Source organism: Schistocerca piceifrons, chromosome 1, assembly GCF_021461385.2.
Source record: "Schistocerca piceifrons isolate TAMUIC-IGC-003096 chromosome 1, iqSchPice1.1, whole genome shotgun sequence".
Classification (NCBI taxonomy): Eukaryota; Metazoa; Arthropoda; class Insecta; order Orthoptera; family Acrididae; genus Schistocerca; species Schistocerca piceifrons.
The window spans coordinates 943,035,434-943,056,339 of record NC_060138.1 but is presented as its reverse complement, the minus strand read 5'-3'; positions in this window follow the sequence as shown (position 1 = coordinate 943,056,339).

The following is a 20,906-nucleotide window of genomic DNA, read 5'->3' as shown; positions in this document are numbered from 1 at the left end:
AGAAAGACGCGTCTACTGACCTTATATTAAATGGAGCACTGTTCCTTATTTCAGTTCAGAATATTTGCTTAGGAGCTACAGTTGTTACTTACCTTTGCAACTGATAACTTAACTCTACTCTGTCTGTACACTGCAAGAATATGAAGTGTAGAACTGCTTGTTTCTGAAGTAAATCACTGCGTGGCAAACTGCCTTATTTCACTTTATTTCTCTTTCATAAATGAACCTGTTGTTCTTATCCAAAGGTACGATTCATTATCCACACAATAGTAAATGGCGTGACATTAGAGGTTTTATGATACACACTTTTTTATCTTACACCGAGGATAAGCTTCAGTCCAATATTTATAAATGACCAAAGGTTAGTGTTCTACAGTTATGCTGAATCCTTTCAATGAGACATAAAAGAAACTCGAAGAAGCAAGAAAAATAACATTTTCTCAGCGTTGTCATACACCATACAAATTACTTTCATACACGATATGTAAATAGCGTAAGATGGTTCAAATGGCTCTGAGCACTATGGGACGCAACTTCTGAAGTCATTAGTCCCCTAGAACTTAGAACTAGTTAAAGCTAACTAACCTAAGGGCATCACAAACATCCATGCCCGAGGCAGGATTCGAACCTGCGACGGTAGCTATCTTGCAGTTCCAGACTGAAGCGCCTTTAACCGCGCTGCCACTTCGGCCGGCCAATAGCGTAAGATATTATTTATCTACTAAAACCACTGGTAGCCACAGAATTCGTTGTCACCCATGTGTTCAGCCATGCAAAGATTGTCATGGTGACAAACATTCCAAATAAACTGTCAACTATGCCAAACAGACTGTAATTTCTCGTCATCCTTCAAAACCATTGATTTTTTCTCTTTACACATACACCTTTCACAGTGAAGGTCATCTCGACGAATTAGCCGACGGCCAGTGCCTGGGAGACGTAGCAGGCACATTGCCAAAAACTTCGTTGTACATTATTGTAACAAAATTGTACGTCTGGTAGGTTCGAGGCTCTTACCAAAGCGACTTACGATTTGGGCCTCCCTTCTACCTTTTCCCTAGTATACTTTCATCCGTGTCAATTTTCACTCCCAACAGTGATACGCACTGGACACACATCTTACAGCCGGGTGCACCCCTCAACCCGGCACTCCGAGCGGCTACAACTGCCGCCTGGCCGTTGTCGTACATAGCTAGAGATGAGTTGCTGTTACCAGCGTATCGGCCCTCTGAAGAAATAGGGTCTTGCAGTTTATACACTTTTGATCTTGGACGTAGTCCGTTATTGTGTATTGCTAGGGCGGTACTGAGAGGAATCAGAATCGCTCATAGTGATGCAAATATGTGAAAATATAATTGGAGCTGAAATATCTAATTTTCCCAGTAATTTCTTCTGTGTTCCATAAAAGCAGTAAGCCTACTTTTCTTCAATATGTAGGCTGAGGTTTAAGAGATTAGTCAGGAAGGATCAATAGTAAAGAAGTGAGATACGAAATGACTAGACACGCTTGAAGTTCTGTAAGGCTATAGGTATAGTAATAAGGAATAGCTCAGTCGGCAGTGCAATAGGAGAGGAATGCACGTCCATAAGAAGGGCAATCACAGAAGTTGGAATGAGAAATATCGCTACAAAGAAGGAAGCTACGAAGAAATCATGGGTAACAGAAGAAATACTTCATTTAATCGATGAAAGAAGGAAGTACAAAAATGGTCAAGGAAATTCAGGAATACAGAAATATAAGACGCTGAGGAAGGAAACAGATAGGAGATGCAGGGAAGCTCAGACAAAATGGCTGCATGAAAAATGCGAAGAAATCGAAAAAGAAATGACTGTCAGAAGGAGTGACTCAGCATATAGGAAAGTGTAAACAATCTTCGGTGAAACTGAAAGCGAGGGGGTAACATTAAGAGTGCAACTGGAATTCCACTATTAAATGCAGAGGACAGTGCAGATAGGTGGAAAGAATACATTGAAAGCCTCTACGAGGGGGAAGATTTGTCTGATGTGATAGAATGAGAAACAGGAGCCGATTTAGAAGAGATATGAGATCCACTATAAGAATCAGAATTTAGCAGAGCCCACAGGTGTGAGCCTTATAGCAGAATCACCTTAACAGCTCATGTATCCAAGTTGCTCACAAGAGTAATATACAGAAAAATCGAAAAGAAAATTGAGGATGTGTTAGATGATGATTAGTTTGCTGCAAGGAAAGGTAAAGGCACCAGAGAGGCAATTCTGACGTTACAGTTGATAAAGGAAGCAAGACTAAAGGAAAATCAAGACACGTTCATAGTATTAGTCGACCAGGAAAAAGCGTTCGACAATGTAAAATGGTGCAAGATGTTCGGAAGTCTGAGAGAAAATTAGTTGGAAGCTGTTGGGGTAGTTGGATAAAATACAATATGAACAAGAGCCAACAGGGAATAATAGGAGTGGGCGACCAAGAACAAAGTGCTCGGATTAAATAGGGTATAAGACGGGAATGTAGTCTTCCGCCACTACTGTTCAATCTGTACATCGAAGAAGTGGCGGAAATAAAAGAACGGAACAGAATTAAAATTCACGGTGAATGGATATCATTGAATAGCCGATGACATTGCTACCCAGAGTGAATGTGAAGAAGAATTACGTGATATGCTGAATGGAATGAACAATCTAATGAAGACAGAATATGGACTGAGCGTAAATTGAAAAAAGACTAAAATAATGAAAAGTAGTTCAAATGAGAACAGCGAGAAATTTAACTTCGGGGTTAGTGGCCATGATGTAGGTGAAGTTAAGGAATTCTACTACCTCATCAGTAAAATAACCAATGACGGACGGAGCAGGGAGGACTTCAAAAGCAGACTATCCCTGGCAAAAAGGGCATTCATGGCCAGGATAAGCCTACTAGTATCAAACATTGGTCTTAATTTGGGGAAGAAATTTCCGGGTATGTGTAATCGAAGCAAACGAAATTTGGTGTTACTGACGAATGTTGAAAATTACGTGGACTGATGAGATAAGGAATGAGGAGGTTCTGCGCAGAATCGGAGAGGAACAGAACATGTAGAAAGTACAACAAGAAGAGTGGACAGTATGATAAAACATCTGTTAAGATATCAGGGAGTGACTTCCATAATACTAGAGGGATGTGTAGAGGGCAAAAACTGTAGTGGAAGACAGAGATTGGAATACATCCAGCAAATAATCGAGGACGTAGGTTCCAAATGATGGTTCAAATGGCTCTGAGCACTATGGGACTTAACTTCTGAGGTCATCACTCCCCCAGAACTTAGAACTACTTAAACCTAAGGCCATCACACACATCCATGCCCGAGTCAGGATTCGAACCTGCGACCGTAGCAGTCGCGCGGTTCCAGACTGTAGCGTCTAGAACCGTTCGGCTACCCCGGCCAGCCGTAGGTTGCAAGTGCTACTCTGAGATAAAGGGGTTGGCACAGGACAGGAATTTGGGACGGGCCGCATCAAACCAGTCAGAAGACTGATGAGTCAAAAAAAAAAAAGAACTAATGTTCAACGGTATTATATCTCTGCCAGTGAAATACTCTGACGTTTATTAATTACGCCGTATCTTCGCTCTTTATTTTTACGGGTTAGAGGATTCAGGTCGTGAGGAATCTCATTGTACTCATCTGACCGGCGCTGAATAACAATCAGTCAGATAAATACTAACACATGTAAATATTGAAATTATGTTATTTAAGGAAAGTGAAATGACATATTTATGTTTTTGTGGTGCTACCAGTGGCTACGAAATGATTCAACTAATGAAAGAAAATCCAGATGCTTAGCTTTATCCGCTGCAACATAACGAAAGAATTTCAGTGATAATAATGGAACATTTCAAGCTCGCTCAACGATTAATATAATAATATAATTGTGCCGGTATGTCATTGATGATGATACGTTAAAAAAGTCGTTGAATTAGCGACGTGATGTTAATAGACAAAAGAATACAGCACTAATGGGGAATTCTCGGCGGCCGCATCACTGCATGAAGCGATTTAAAGAAATACCAAGACAAATAAAGGGAAAACAAAATACTTGAGGCACTTTAGAAACATTACTAATATTACACATTGTGAAACAAATAGCGTAAAAGCAGTATATTACGGGAAGATATATGAAATTTATTTGTAAAAGCAGCACAAAATACACTTGGAGAGTATTGTAAACTACTAATAATGCATTTGATAAACATGTCTATACTAAGTAGCGCTTTTCAACGGCAGAAGGCAACAGAGATATGGAAGAATACGTAACATTTCGGCACCGGTAATACAAGGATAAAGAAGCGTTTATATTAAGTAATTCGGAGCTTTACATGGTCATTGTATTCAGTTCTTTCTGGATGGCGAATGGGTAACCTATGACTGTTGTTGGGAACACAGATCAATCCAGTTTTCATACGGTAGTATTGGCTTCAATTATCTTCTTGATATACATACAATCACTGCGCATATAGAATCCTTGTAAGTGAAATAAAATTTAGGAATAGTAAATATTTAACGAAATGAAATTAAATATTAATGCCATGGACCTGTATACATATACAATCATTCGAGATATATGTAAATATTGATGTCCGCGTCTCTCAGATACGTTCCTACTCTGTGGCAAATCTTTACATCATTCTTATTTAAGAGGGTAGTAATGGATGTCAGCAATAGAATCTTCAGCTGGGTAAATCTGCGGTGTTTGCTTGCTGCTACCGACATTTGGTGGATGCAGATATTATATAATTTAGGTCGCCTTCTGCTTTACTGTCCTGACTACACATTGGTGAACTGACAGCTTTAATTTTATATGGGTGACTGGGGCAACATTCTAGTCGTAACTGGAGTGTTAGTATGGAGTCCTGGTGCCGTTTACTCATTCTGTTATACCACGGTTTACTCGGCAGTCCCTTGCATTTAGCTTTTGTCTTCTGTCTTTCCATTTTCGATCCTCCTTCTCAATAAAACTGCAATACATGTGCTCATTACTTGTTTTTAATGTTGAGTGTAATTACCTATCTAATCATCGTAATACCGTTACCATTTTTATTACTGTGTATCTTATTTCTGAATTTTATTTTACGCATAGAATCTATATGTCCATCGTATGGTTTCTTACAATTACTAAATTAAACGTACTGCGTCACATACCGCTAAACAATAACTGGGTCAAAGAGGCTATCTCAAAACCTTGGCCATTGCAAGTGAAAAGAGTCCATTACTAAACAAAGGAATACACAGATTAGTTGCCCAAGCGAAGTAAAATACACTCACTGCGCTTAGCGTCAGCAGAATTGCTCTCGGCGGAACGCTGCTTAAGCCAGAGGAAACGGCTTCGAGTGAAAGTGAAATATAACCCCGCAATGCCTTAGCGCAGTTGTTCGTAAATCATGAGCGCGCTACTTCCGCCAGCCAAACTTTATAGCTGTCTCGACATCTGGCCTTCCTCTCGGAGGCGCTTATGTGCCCATAAATCTCATTTTATTTCGCTACGGTGATCGAAATATCCGGATAGTAAAAAAAACTTCCTGAAACAGCGATTAGGGATCCGTTGTCGAATAAAAGTCATTAATTCCACGAAAGCGAAGAGGAAAATGTGATCAGATTGAGTCCTTCCTTCGTCTGCATGTGGAGTTCGTGTCATTTAACATCCTATGTATTCTCCCTTGCAAAGGCACCCATTTCCAAACTGGGACATAGGTATCAATGTTAAAGAATTAACTTAACGGTATGTTACGGGTTTAATTAATTTATTGTTATACTTGCGGCTGTTATTCATACTTGGCTGTACATTTGTGGTAGGCAGCCAGTTCATACCTTATGAGCAGAGCTACATTCCCATTTAGGAACGGAAATCAATTATACTATTTTTTACAATGGACCAGCGAAATCTTTACGGGTCTCCCATAAACAGATACTCTTTAATAGCACGTGTTAACTATCACTGTTCTAACTGCAGCAGATTAGTATGTTTCTTTTTTTACAAAATGACCCTGAACTTAGGAACGTTTCAACCAGTGACGTGCAAAGTGAAACTATTTTCTTCATGTTGTATTAGAGTTAAACTTGCGAAATCCGTATTTCATTCTAGACGTGTCGAGTTCTCCTTTCGATTCCAACGTCATTGAAAATAACGGTAAAATAATAGTTATCATTAATATGATTTTGAAAAATGAATTTAGAACTTCCACCTAGTGTACGTAAATTCAAATCTATGTTTGTATCTCACAAATCTCTTTACGGTTTTCGGCAGCAGTTATATAGCACACACGTAGTTACCTGTTACTCTCTACCCCTCCCAAACCTGCGCCACTCTCTACCACCCACAAATCGTTCGATTCGCTAGACAACCTACTTCTACTTTTCTTAATATGTAAGCTCTCTAAATTTAAAAAGTAAACAATGTGTGTCTTATAGCGCCTGCCATCAAGTTGGATGATAATATCATCGAAGCTCTTGCCTTGATGAAACGGTTCTGGAACTAAACAAAACGATCCTATGTGAAGTTTTTGTAGTAATCACACCTGGTAAGGGGATCAGTCTGACACCAATAGTCAAAACAGGCTAAACTTAATGAGTTCGTTGGATGAATTACGATTATTTAGTGTTCTCCTACTCAGTCGGAATCAGTCAGTCTCAACTGGTGTTTCCTGAAATTTTTTATCTAAGTCAGCAATCCGATTAACTTTTTGTTCATGTACTTGTAAGTTTAATTGAGACTGCAGCTTTCCCACGTAAGATTACATCTATTTACATTGTTTTTGTACCTCACCATATAATTCATTTTTAGTTACCATTAAATCTTTCATGTTTTTGTTTCATTTGCGGGTGTTTGCATGTAGTTTATTTTTCGTGTTTGTTGCCATCTGTTGCTAGTACTGTGTAATTGAGTAACTACTGTAACTACTATATATATAGTAGCAACGGAAATATTTATTGCGATGGGTTACCATAAGAAACGTTACACTGTCTGCGGAGCTATGAACGTTGTTTATAGTGTTATTGTCCAAAGAGTTACAGCAAAAAGATACAGTTTTTTGAGTGGAACAGTAGTTGTTTCTATCATGCACTGGAATCAGTAACATCAGCTGTGTATACATCAATTTAAAATACATTCCAATCATTTTTATTTTGGGAGCTACAACCCTTCGAAATTTCAGGGGCAGATACCACACGCTGTACATAATACATGCCCGTTTGGTGGGTGAAGGATATTTTTGTGGTGGGAAGTTGGTTTAAATGAGATGTTCAAATATGTGTGCATGTTCCTGAATGTACAATGCAATGCGCCTTCTAAAGGATCTGCGTAATAGATGTAACATCACCAGTGTCACAGAGCAACATGCGTCCTCAATGCGCCGTTTTAGATCATCTGGGGATGTGGACTCCGTGACATAAACACGATAGTTAGATATGCCCACAAAAAGAAATCTAATGCTGTTAAATGGGGTGACGTTGCTGGCCATGGATGAGGACCATGGTGCCCCAACCACCTTTCTGCAAACCCATTGCTTAGTTCTTCCACAACAGCACGCGCAGAGTGGGCTGGGTGACCATCATGCTGCATGCACATATGGACTCTCGTGTGTAGACGCACATGTTCAAGGTGACCACCCAAACTGTCGACTATAAACGCGCGATATAACTCACCTGTAAGTGTACCTGAGAAGTAGTGTGGACCGATAATTTCGTCCCCAAGGATACCACACCATACATTAACAGATTACCTACGTTGACCGTCGACAGGTCGTATCCACCGAGGATTGTCTGGGGCCCAGTATGGCACGTTATGGAGATTCACTGCACCATAATTTGTGAACGTGGACTCATCAGAGAACATAACACCTTGTAAAGACTCCAGCGCGAAATTACGCATGGCCCATTTACAGAATGTTACTTTCGCACGGAAATCGTTCCCGTGCAGTTCCTGGGTCAGGCGATATGAAACCTGGGGCGGTGCACTATACGCCATACAGATGTGAGACCGACACAAGCGACTGCAGCTACGGCTCATAAGCTGCATAAGGTTGGTGGTGTATTGCAGCTGAAACAAACACCTCCGTCTCCTCACTTCTTGCAGTTGTTCGTCTGTTACTGCGGCGCATTACCAAGCGGTCTATTTCCCGAAGTCGTTGTTCGGCACGTAAGAACGTAATGGCTACTGGAGCTAGGATATCTCACAGCGTACGCCATGGCTGCTTCAGTGGCATCATGTCGGCACTCGCCGGGTATCAGCAACATGTCAACGTACTCGTTGTTCGTGTATGCCATCTTCATCCGATGTCAGTAACTGTGATATATTGAGCCCCGTTTGTTTGTGTGGCTCGAACTGTCGGGTAAAATGCCGTGTGCGGCAGCAGTTAGCAGTCTAACAGCGCGTCGATGAAGCTACTCACTCCGTAACACCAGCGACGTTACAACTCAGCACCACCTCATTTTGAAGGTGCACTGCGTTATGCGGAGCGTGTGTTGTATCTGCCCCTGAAATTTTGAAGGGTTGTAGATCCCAAACTAGAAGTGATAGGAGTGTAATTTAAACTGATGTACACACAAAATGGTTCAAATGACTGTGAGCACTATGGGACTTAACATCTGAGGTCATCAGTCCCCTAGAACTTAGAACTACTTAAACCTAACTAACCGAAGGACGTCACACATATCCATGCCAGAGGCCGGATTCGAACCTGCGACCGTAGCAGTCTCGCAGTTCCACACTGAAGCGCCTAGAACCGCATGGCCACCGTGGCCAGTGATGTATACACAGCTGGTGTTACTAACTCCAGTGACCAACAGAAACAACTATTGTTCCCTTTAAAAAATTGTATCTCTTTGCTGTAACTCTTTGGATAATTACACAATAAACTATGATCATAGCTCCGCAGACAGCGTAACGATTCTTATGGTGACCTACCGCAAAAAATATTTCCGTCGCCTATTACTTCGTAAGTTACAGAGGCAAACACATTTAGTGAAACACCCTGTATACGTATATAGACTGCACAGCAGTCAAAGTGCCTACCATAAAATCGTACGTGAACTGCATGTGGCATCATTACTGCAAACTTCAGTACATTGTATATTTACCTTCCGACAAGATTATTTGGTCGTGGATATTATTCCCTACATATGCGAATGGAAAAAAGCAACCATACCTTTCAGCTGTGAGGCAGAGATCATAAATCAACAGTCGTGGCAAGTAGACTCAATTTAACTGGGTGCTTCATTGAGAAAATATCAGCGTGTTATCTTTGGGAGTTCGCCCGCTACTCGAGAAACTAAGGGCAGCAGCACGTGATGCGAAGTCGACGCGACGTTTTTGTGAATGCCTGACAGAACAATGGCGACCACAAATGACGGACTGGCTCCTAGTAGCTTTTACATCTTCATAAACACGTAGTAACTCACAATAAGGAATCCAAGGGAATGAAGAAGGAGGAGTAATTATGAAGTTGCTTAAAAGTTTGAAATAAATAGATGAAGTCCTCGTATCGTTCCTGGTGTGTGTCAATTAATTTCAAAGATTTCTACTGCAGTATAATTTACAGATTGCCAGCTACCTCACGATTCCTACAGGAACATCATTTGTGGATGTTTTGTAAAATGACTTCTTGACAGCGTCAGAAGATTAATGTTACCGTGTTTTGAGTTATACACTTCACAAATCTCCTATACCAAAATTAATTCCTCAGAGAGTTGAAACTCAGCTGGTGCAATGCGTCCATGAGATATAGAAAACCTCAGATATAGGAGACTAGCTTTTTACCGTATTCCTTGACTTCTGTAGCGCATTAAGTGTCTGTTGGTGATCAGAATTCTAGTTTACTGATTATAGGACCAGCTTTATGACTGCATTTTCACATATTGGTAGTATATAAAACGCAACACCTCGTTCCTAACGCGATGAAGTAGCCAGATATATATATGCCCCGAATTTAGTAGAGGATAGTTTGCAGGACCATTTCTGTGCATGATATACACAAACAACCTAGACGACGTTGGCCTAATCTCGGTGAGGCTTTTCGTGGACGATGTTGTGTACACGGAAGTTGAAACATCAGAGACAGCTATAGTGAAGTTCAGGAGGATTTGCAACCTACAGACGATTGGTGTAAGAGCTTTCAATAGACTGTCACCATAAGTAAATTTTACGTGCTACTCATAACAGGAAATGCTCGTCAGTGTTTGGTTACACTTTTCCTTTCTTCCTTGGTGGCCTTCGTCCTGCATCACGTGGGGTCGGCCGTGTTACTATGGAGTTGGCGGTGTTAGTTGCAGAGGGTGCCCTTCCTGCCGCCACCTCGAACCCCCTGGGACGGAATTAGCGCACGAAAACCGTCTGCATCTAGTGTGAGCCATGAAATACTGCGAACGTTTTCAAATCTCTGCGAGTCGTGTAACTGAGACGGAACATGGGGACCAGTCCGGTATTCACCTAGCGGGATGTGGAAAACCGCCTAAAACCACATCCTGGCTGACCGGCGGACCGGCCATCGTCATTAATCCTCTGGGCGGATTCGACCCAGGGCTGGCGCACCTACCTGAATCCAGGAAGCATCTCATTAGCGCTCTCGGCTACCCTGGTGGGTGTCAGTGTTCGGTTACACTACTGATGGTAAATTAAACAGTACAAACTGTAAAATTTATAGGCTATCTAAAGTGAGAAGACAACTTAAAAGTAGTTGTATGGAAGCACAAGTCAGGCTTACATTTGTAGTCATGAATTCTAGAGAAATGTATTTGATCAACAAGATAACTGGCTTGCAAAACACTCATGATAGTATGGTGTCCTCATCACGAAGGATTACAAGGAGAAATTGAGAAGTTTCGTAATAAAATGTCGCGTTGCGTTTAGTAAGTCCTTGAGCGTTACAGAGAGATTCCTCAAGCTCTAGGAAGCGACGGCAGCAGACATCACATGTCAAGGATTGTGCGTCACAGGCAGGTTTACAGTTAGACTTTCGCGAGTATTCGTCCAAGGAGAATCAGTAGACGTATCACTTCTTCCGCACAAGTCTTCTGAAATGACTCCAGCGGTGAAGTCAGAGAAATAACAGCTACTACGGGGTGCAATTGACAGTCGCCCTTTCGCGCGTAGCTTTTCCGGATGGAAACCGATACGGATTAAACGACGTCAAACACCGTATATTGTCGTGAACTGGTGCAAACACGTTTCCCAGTCAGACATAGCACCCAGACGCAGTAACATAGGTTGCACACTGCAGCATTGCGTTAGTTAATAAAACTGAAGTTTCATTAGTAAAGTAAAAGTAGGTTTTCACCTTCAGTCGACGACGAAGTCAAGAGATACGCAACAGAAGGTCACATTGGGATAAGTAGTGAAGGGGGATTACCCAAAGTCATTTAGAAAAAAAATGTTCAAATGTGTGTGAAATTTTATGGGACTTAACTGCTAAGGTCATCAGTCCATACCCTTACACGCTACTAAACCTAAATTATCCTAAGGGCAAACACACACACACACACACACACACACACACACACACACACACACACACACACATTCCTGAGGGAGGCCTCGAACCTCTGCCGGGACCAGCCGCACAGCCCATAACTGCAGCGCCCTAGACCGCTCGGCTAATCCCGCGCTACAAAGTCATTTAGAGTAATAAGGGTAGTAAACTAACTCCAGTTAGCCTGATGGATAATGGAAAACTGTGATGATGTGTTAAGTCACAATGAATACCAGAATTGCGAAGGTTGTTTGTAGAACTCTCCCCATTTTTTTACAATTCCTTTGAAAAGTTTTCCTTCTACAATTAATTTATATATACTATCGTAAAAGTGCCGAATCTAGAATTTAGGCATCTGTAATCACCGCCGGCCACTGTGGCCGAGCGGTTCTAGGCGCGTCGGTCCGAAACAGCGCTGCTGCTGCGGCACAGGTTCGAATCGTGCCTACGGCATGGATGTGTGTGATGTCCTTAGGTTAGTTTGGTTTAAGTAGTTCTAAGTCTAGGGGACTGATGACCTCAGATGTTAAGTCCCATAGTGCTCAGAGCCATGAAGCATTTTGTAATCACCAATGCAGGTGCCTTCTAAATCTCTGCAACATCAAAATTTTCATCTAGCCGGTTAGACGCTGCTTTTGAAGGTTTTGCAATTAAATCTCGGTATTACTTGTGTCTTGGAACGTAGCAAAAACCTTCGTTGGTCAGTGAATGCATCCATATGACTGCACGTCACGTCCATAATCATTTCATTTCCTTTGTCGCAATTACATCGTCCCCATCATCTCATTTCGTAATACAAGGGTCTGATACCTCTCTCCACCTATAATTCCCAATCTGCGGCTCACTATAATTCCCAAACTGCGACTGATCAGTTCCCTCTGAAAAAGTCATTGATTTAGCATGACTTCCACATTAAAGGATCATGTCTCAATGTAGGTCAAATCTCGTGACATCTGGCAAGGCTAAACTCTCCGTTTCAAACTCACTGGAAATTTGGTTTAATAACTGGAGTTTACCAAGAGCTGTCCACACTACTGTTCTTTTTTCTACTTTTGTTTAAATCTGGCCATTGTTTTCAAATCTTCGGAGTACGTGGTTCCCTCACCTCATTCCCTGATTCGTTACTGATTTCTAATATTTTATTTTCTATGTTTTGATTACACTTTATTTTAGTATTGTATAATTGGTTTGAAGATATAAACTCTTACCTTCTCTATTACGGCCTTCCGTTCATGTGGAGGTTATCTGCGTTAAATGAGAAGATAACAATATTATAAACATCATGTTGGTGATTCACATTATGCTCTATTAAACAGTATTGTTTCTGAGTTTTCCAAATTTCATAACTTCGTCTAGAGCTGCTGACGATAGAATTAACCATATGAATTCACTTCTTTGACTCGGTTTTCAGAATGAAATCTCCCATTTGTCCGATTTAATATAATAGAAGGTGTAGGAATAATGTATACATTCGTCGTGAGGTCAATAAGTTAAATACTTTCCTTTCTTTACATGGTGGGTGGTACAAATTTTTGTTGAAAATGAGTATAAAGTTTCGAGAAATCTACAAGCCAAAGGTAAACCCTTAACCGTGCTGAATACTCTTTCCTGAAGTGTCATTTAAGACTAAAATGTGGTCCATTTGCTATATTCATCTAGAATAGAAAAAGCTTCTGCTGAGTGTAGCATCAGATGCTCTGCCTGTGCAAGTAAATATAACTGCTGTCGCTGTCTTGTGCATTATGCACAGGAGACTCATAGTTTTACACCTTCTATCAAGGCTCCTACAAAGAAATCAATTACAGTACCTTTATTAACAGTGGATTTGTCTCCACCTTCAAACTGTCTGTGGATAGAAGGTACATTATTATAAAGTAAACTCCTGTTTGGCGCTGTTCTATTGAAACACCACTTCCAGATGTGTTTCGTTTCCTCATACCTCGAACGAATTTATACACATCATCTAACAGAACTTACGGAATGATGCAGTTCTTCTTCTGAAGTATCTTTTTATTCCTCTACTAAACAAAAAAGACATTAAAGGAATCTTGAAACGATTGTTGGACTCCTTCTTTGCTATTGTGACTTCTTAACTTACGAAATACTTTTTTTTTTGCATAACTTAAGCTTTGTTTCCCCATACTTCTACTGTTTTCTGTTGTTTCACTTAACAAAGTTTTACAGTATAATTTCACATTCACTCGAAGTCAGAGACGAATTGTTTTCTTGCTTTAGCAGATTATCTCAGATTTCTAATGTTTTTTATTTCTTTCTTTGTGCTTGCAATTTCGTTATCTGCATACAAAAGCGCATTCATTAAATAATTGCTTCTTTCGTCTGTCAGTACAATTTTCATTTTCCGAGACGTTGCTTAATTTAATGTGATTTACCCCTATGTTTGAATACATGCTCATTTCTGGATTTTTGCCCGATGAAATAGGTTCTTATTAGCTTTCTGTCTGTATTTTATTTGCTTCTTACAAATCTATAACAACTACGAAACTAGTTTAGGACCATCATATTCGTGTAACTTCATTCTTACGAAATAAAACATTGTGAATTTCATTTCTATTTCATTTCAATTCGTGCCAAATCTATTTTCTATTCGTTTTACTCTCTTAAAATGCAATAAGAACATGCAGGTTTTTCTTCAAGCTCAGTTCTACTATTGTACTGTCTGTCACATTTTTGGAAACCTGTATCTAGTTACTACTGAAGAAGAATTCTGTCGTTTTGCTTTCCTTTAACATTAAAATCCCTCTCTATCATCTTGTAATGAGATTTGCTGCATTTTGAGTTTCAACAACTTTTCAAAATATTTGGTACACAGGATGTGAGCAGTCAGTTTCGTATACTCAGTGACTTTCGATGGATTTCGTTTGTTTATTTTCTACGACATTCTTGCTATTCTGTCTTAGATGCCATCCATATCTATTTCTAAAACTCCCATGTTTACAGTAAACGCGTCATATTAACTTTAAACCCACTCAGTTCTTCTTTAATGAAAGTGACTTTAAGTCTGCTTTGTTTCCGTTATTTTATCCGAAATTGTTATAATCCAACAACATCCAGTATCACTTTATTTACAATCCCTCACCATTGACTCATTTCACAAGCTAAGGCTGTGTGAAATTCTTTACATAAAAAGTTGCAGGAATGTGTGGCTATTTAAAGTTTTCAGTTAGCGAAACTTCTGATAGCAGGGTGCGTATACGTAAGTAGCCAGAGCGTACATCATAGCCTAATACCATTGAAATTTAAGGAAGGGCAAATGTTAATCCCAAAAATCCTTAATTCGTTGTAGATATATATTTAGACTATAACATATTCATAAACGGTGCATTATCAGAAGAGCCATACAGGTACTAATATATCAGGGCAGGAACTTGTAATAATTGACACTAGCCTTTACATGACAGTGCCATATAAAGGTTAGTGTCATTTGTGACAAGTTTATGCCCTGATTTAAAGGTAACTGTATGACTCTTCTGGTAATGCACCCTTGTTGCCTGTGTTACAGTCGAAATATAGATTTGCAATAAATTACGGATTTCTGCGACTCACTGCTGCACTTCTTAAAATATCATTATTCGATTGTCGCTGTGCACACAGGCACTTGATCCGATTTAGCCCATACTTTTACTTGTGTTCCTCCATGTCCCGTATTTCCGTATCACTATTGCCCCAACTAGAAACGACCGACCAAATTTGAAGTCTCTGATAATCCTACTAATGTTACACTTGTCGGGCTAGGGCCAGAAGGTTAGACGAAACACTGTACTTGTGTATAGCTGTACTCAACGATGTCAGGACTATAGCAGTCTCAGAGAAGACAGGAGTGCTTCTAAATTTCGTAGCCTGTGGTCGACGCGATCGGTTCCGTGCACACACACAAAAAGAACAGCAAATATACCTACTCCATAGCATAAACAATTTGGAGACAACCTTATAATGAAGTCATAGCAGGGTAAGTTACTCCACATGGAGCACAATTTTCCAGATACCTATGGGTCTGAAACGCACTACTGTGGGGTTACACCCATAAAATGAAGGTCAATCAATAATAAGAACGAGTAATTTGTCCAGTTAGAAAACGTGTATAAGAATGTAAAAGGGCGCAGATTCGTTGAAGTGAGCTGCTGCTGTGCATATTTATTGTTATGTTTCAGTATGCAGAGCCGGAGTAATGAATTTCAAGCTTTTGCTGTAAAAAATTTGTTCTGCGAAAGACTAATACTTAAAATTTAATTTATATTTCCCTTTTCACCGTCAGACTTACTGATATATTGGGCGTGATCTCAGTACATTAAAAACCATTAACATAAATAATATTGTATCGAACTCTATCACATGTCCAATGTTTTACTGCAATCTATTTCTGTAGTACTTCTTATAATCTTAGCAAATGAATACTATTATTGTGATCGCTTTTAGTTTTGGTTATTGATAACTTGATACAAGTGTCTGAGTTTAATTTGTACAGCACTGAAGACGATCACTATGTGATCGAAACTCGACTCTGCTATCAATAAAACATCAATATTACGGCCAACTCTGTCCTTCCTTTTAATTTTAATTTAAGAATACTACTTCCATAGTTATGTCACCAGCAGCCTTACCCGGCAAACATCAGAGAATATTCGCATCCAAAGTAGCCAGCAGCGGATAGAAACTTCAAATCTGCATCAGTTTTTGTGCTAATTCAATTAGTAAGTGCACTCATTAACATAAGATGTGTTATCTGGAACGAGACCATTTAAATGTACACTCTTTCAGATGTCATCGTAAAGTGGCTGTTGTTTTATGGCCGTAGCTCAGCAACTGCCCACTTAAGACCTGTGGTTACGTGGAACATGTCGCTCGACTCGATGTCTACTAGCCTGCCCTATTATAATTATCACGTCTGGTCTTCTCCACCTAGTACCGCTATCATATTGATATTTCCCTCCTTTCCTTCATATTATTTTTTACCCTGAACCTCTCATCATACACTTGCATTGTACATATGGTCTGTGTCAATCCAAACGACATATGCTGCTAAAAAAATTCTCATTCATTCTTAAGACTCTGCTACACATTTGTAATTATATGACATGTTTTGATCATTCCGAATCAGACCCAAGCAGCTCCGTCAGCAACCCGTCATGTCTGTTCAGCACCACGTAACAGACAAGACAGGTTGCTGACGCAAATACTCAGCTCTGAAGTCGGTCCAGAATGATCGAAATAAGTCACACAATTACAATCAAAAATATGCAACAGATACCAAAGAATAAATGTGAATTATTTTACATAACAGTACAGTTGCTTATTCTCTCGGAAGAATATGTCGGCTGTAGTGGGAAATGAAATGACTTAATGGTAAGAGGCAACCGCAAAGAACATCTGGAAATTTTTGACCCAAGCGTCGAAAAGAGGTAAAAGGATCGCTGTAGTACAGACTTAGTTCCAGTCTATAACAGCAGTATTGTGAGAATAAATCCGTACAGTACGAAAGATTCGTTTGCAAATACTCTGAAACGTCGCGATGCGGCACTTTTCCCCACAAATATCCAAAGTACTTTCCACACATGTATCATGCATCACCACTATTTTACAAGCTGATTACGGAAGCTAGTGCTCCTTTAAGATGGTGAAAAAGCTAACGACTGCTCACAAGAAGTCACGTTAAACGCGTAATGCCTTAACGGGGGTCGCTCACCGTAGCGATATTGTATGGTCTGGAAACAATGCTGTTGCCGCTGTAAATAAAATGTGAAGTGGAAACTAGCCCTTTGAAGTTTTACGAGAGAAAGATGAAAGGTGTACACCGTCTATGCTCCTTATCTGCTATGCAGGGTAAGAAAAGGAAGAAAATGCGTGTTTCGCTCTACTCTCAGGCGCGTGTGTCCCGCTTTGTGAGACGTATCTTGAACGCCTTGAAGCTTTTTGGTAGGAAAATTAAGAACCTCAAAGGAGTAATTACTCAAATGGGTTCAAATATACTACGTCGCCACACTGCGAGGGTAAGGTGCTGCTCGCTGCCGCTCGGTAGGAGACGTCATATGCGACCGACTAACGTCCTCATTAGATGAAAAACTTACCGCTTGTTTTAAAAATTTACAGCATGAGTAAGTAGTGTACAATTTATTCTTGTCTGGCAGGAAAACACGTACTACAGTATTCTGCATAAAATAGAAAAAAATTGAGGAAAGCAACGTCTCTGTAAGGAAGCGACCTGTTACTTTTAAACTGAAGTTGTTGCAGCCAACTAATACCCCAGTGAGTTCGCCTCCCTCTCTGCCTACCGTACTAGGGATGGTGTTACATAGGTCTGTATTTCTTTAAGTAGTCAGCCACAACATTCCCCTTTGTCTTCATACCAATTACCCACTCGTCGGAATATCACATCAAGTAACGAGTATCCAATAACTAAAGGTGATACATACTGAGGACAGACTTCCCGAAAATGCCTATTAAAACAATAGCAACAGAAGGGGTTATGCTAGGCCGGACGAGCTTTGCGGTGTGATCAGTAGGTGGCTGCACATACATGTCTGATGCAACTTTCCGTCGTATTTCTGAATAGCCCAGGAACTAAATACCTTATTTATCCGTCGACACCGGACAAGCGACTTCCAAGTAAAATATCTCACTCCTACGGGAACATACGTAGTAGGTGCTCGAGTATAGGAACCAGACACATGGTTAACGAGATACGGCACCGCTCACGACAAGCGGGAAATCCGTGTTCGAGTCCCGGTCCGGTACCAGTTGTCACTGTCGCCATTCCATTGTACAACTGATGGTTCTCCATGTTTGCAGCTGCGAGTACATTTAATGTATCCTGACTGCAGGTCAGCTAGCCGAACGCTCTGAACATGAGGTGGGGAAATTCCGACCGTTCCAGCGCTCTGCAGAGGGTAGCTGCCACAGCCGAAGTATCTGAATAAAGCAAATACGAAATAAGGGAAACTCTAAATAAAAACCGAAACATACCAGTACAGAAAAACCAATCACAAAATTGAAAAGACAAACATTAGACGGCTGCGTGAGTGAAAACGTGCTTTCGATGCGATATTTGGTTTCAAAGTTATTAAACATTAAATGTTATTAAACATTAAATGTCTGTGTTAACATGGAGGTTGAACTTATTTGAATTCTGAAGTGAAATAACTAAAAATATATCTATTCGACAACAACAGAAACTCAACTACTGTTCATACTATTTAAGAAAATGTAACTGAACACCCCCTAGAACAGTATATGGATTTGCATTTGAGAATGTGGCAGGGTCATGGATTACGAACCTACAACTTTCGGCAACAATGAATAACAATAATGAATGAGTACTATGAAAGCCGTTTATTTATATTCTGCCATTGCTACATCTCACTATCTCAGTGTATCAAGTGCTGTACAATTTTGACCAGCCACCCAGATTTAAACTTACTTCAGAATTAATTAATCGACTTTGGGGTTATAAGAAGGTAGTGATGGTTTGAATAGGTATCTAGAAATTGAAAGAACTGAAGATGGACGGTGATATATCAGGCCCACTATGGAATAATAGAAGGAGATTGAAGCAGCTGGAGATGCAAGCTACAATTGAGGCAGTGGCAGGCGGCCTAAGCCTGGAGGTGAACTACGGCACTGGAGATGCAGAGTGTTTCAAAACAGAATTCAAATAATTTGTTGTTCGCAGTTGCATCACTCTAAGGATAAATTCAAATACACAACTTGGTAACTACGAGATTAATGTCACTTACTTAAATGGCTGACTTTTAGTTTGACCAAAATATGTTATGTCTGCTAACTGGTTTACATATTCCTCATCGTAGTAATGCTGCTAATAATAAAAGTAAAAATGTTGCTAAATACTAAACGTAGGCAATTACAATATCTCAATGGATCATTGCGATACAGAGTACGCTGCATAGAAATGGATAGTTATTCAGTTCACGTCGGAATAAAATAGACAGACTGTGACTATTATGTTTATTCACTGCACAATTAAAAACGCAGTAAATAAGAGTGAAATATAAAGAAAACGATACGAAATATATATTTTATAAAAAAAGATCGTTTACGCCAAAAATAAACGCTTATTTAACAAAAAAGAACAATGGTGGTAACAACAGACGAGAAAGGAGCAGGCCGCTGTAAAGCAACACGGAAAGAAACGCTACCTGAAATCAGAACGTAGCAGTACAGTATAAGGGCAAAGAACGGGAAAGGTGAATGGACGACGAGAATATACGGAAGGTAACGAGTAAAACATTGGGAATCCAATAGCAGTGCCTGACTTTGAGAGGCACTTGTCGGGTCATCAAACAGAAAAATGTACATTTATAGATTTGGATGGAAACGCTTATTTTAAATTTTATATAAAATTTATGTATTCTTAATTGAACCAAGATGTTTGATAGATACGTTTTTATCTTAGTGCGCAACAAAGCTTGAGGTGAGTGTATGACATTCTGTATCTAATGAATTTCATCGCGCTAGCTCACGCCGTACGATTTTTACGTAACAACGTGTTTCCGCAGACAGCTCTTACAGCGTCTTACAGTCTAAACAGGTGAACGCCTGTAACTGTGCTCTGCGATGCTCACGAGCAGCCAGTCTTCCTGCTTTTGTCATCTCTGCAGATCAAAGTCACTTTATAGCAGGCTGCTGTGGTGTGGCTAGCAACTGAATGATCTATTTGAGATACTGTATTGTGGAGGAAGATGTCGTTCTTTGCGTAGGACATCACTGCGAAAGGTAAGAGAACCGTAATTTGTGGCTAACAACATACCAAATCTTCTGCCATCAGCGTACAAATTGGTGAGGCCTTCGAAGTCGTTTTAAGGGAAATCAGGGCTCGATGGGAGGTATACATATAGTTGGTTCTCCCTTGCTTGATCTCAGAGTAGATTAGAAAAAGAGAATTACTGGTAGTGATGCAAGGTATCCTCCGCCATGCACAGTATGCTGGCTTGCGGAGTTACGTACATATATGTACACGTAAATCTCAAGCGAGCTTCTTAAGAAAATGAGAACTGCTTTTATGGCAAAGATTGCCACATTCTTCGGTTCCCTGTCTATTTAACTGACAGAGATCGTGTTGGCAAAATAACACGCAGACACGTACAAGCAGTCATTCTTCCCACATTTCATCTGTGAATGAAACAGCAAAAAGGCATAATATCTAGTATAGTAAAAAGTATGCTCTGTCAAGTACTTCGTAGTGACTTGAAAAGAACATTTGCCGGCCGGTGTGGCCGTGCGGTTCTAAGCGCGTCAGTTTGGAACCGCGCGACCGCTACGGTCGCAGGTTCGAATCCTGCCTCGAGCATGGATGTGAGTGATGTCCTTAGGTTAGTTAGGTTTAAGTAGTTCTAAGTTCTAGGGGACTGATGACCTCAGTAGTTAAGTCCCATAGTGCTCAGAGCCAACTGGCAAAGAACATGTG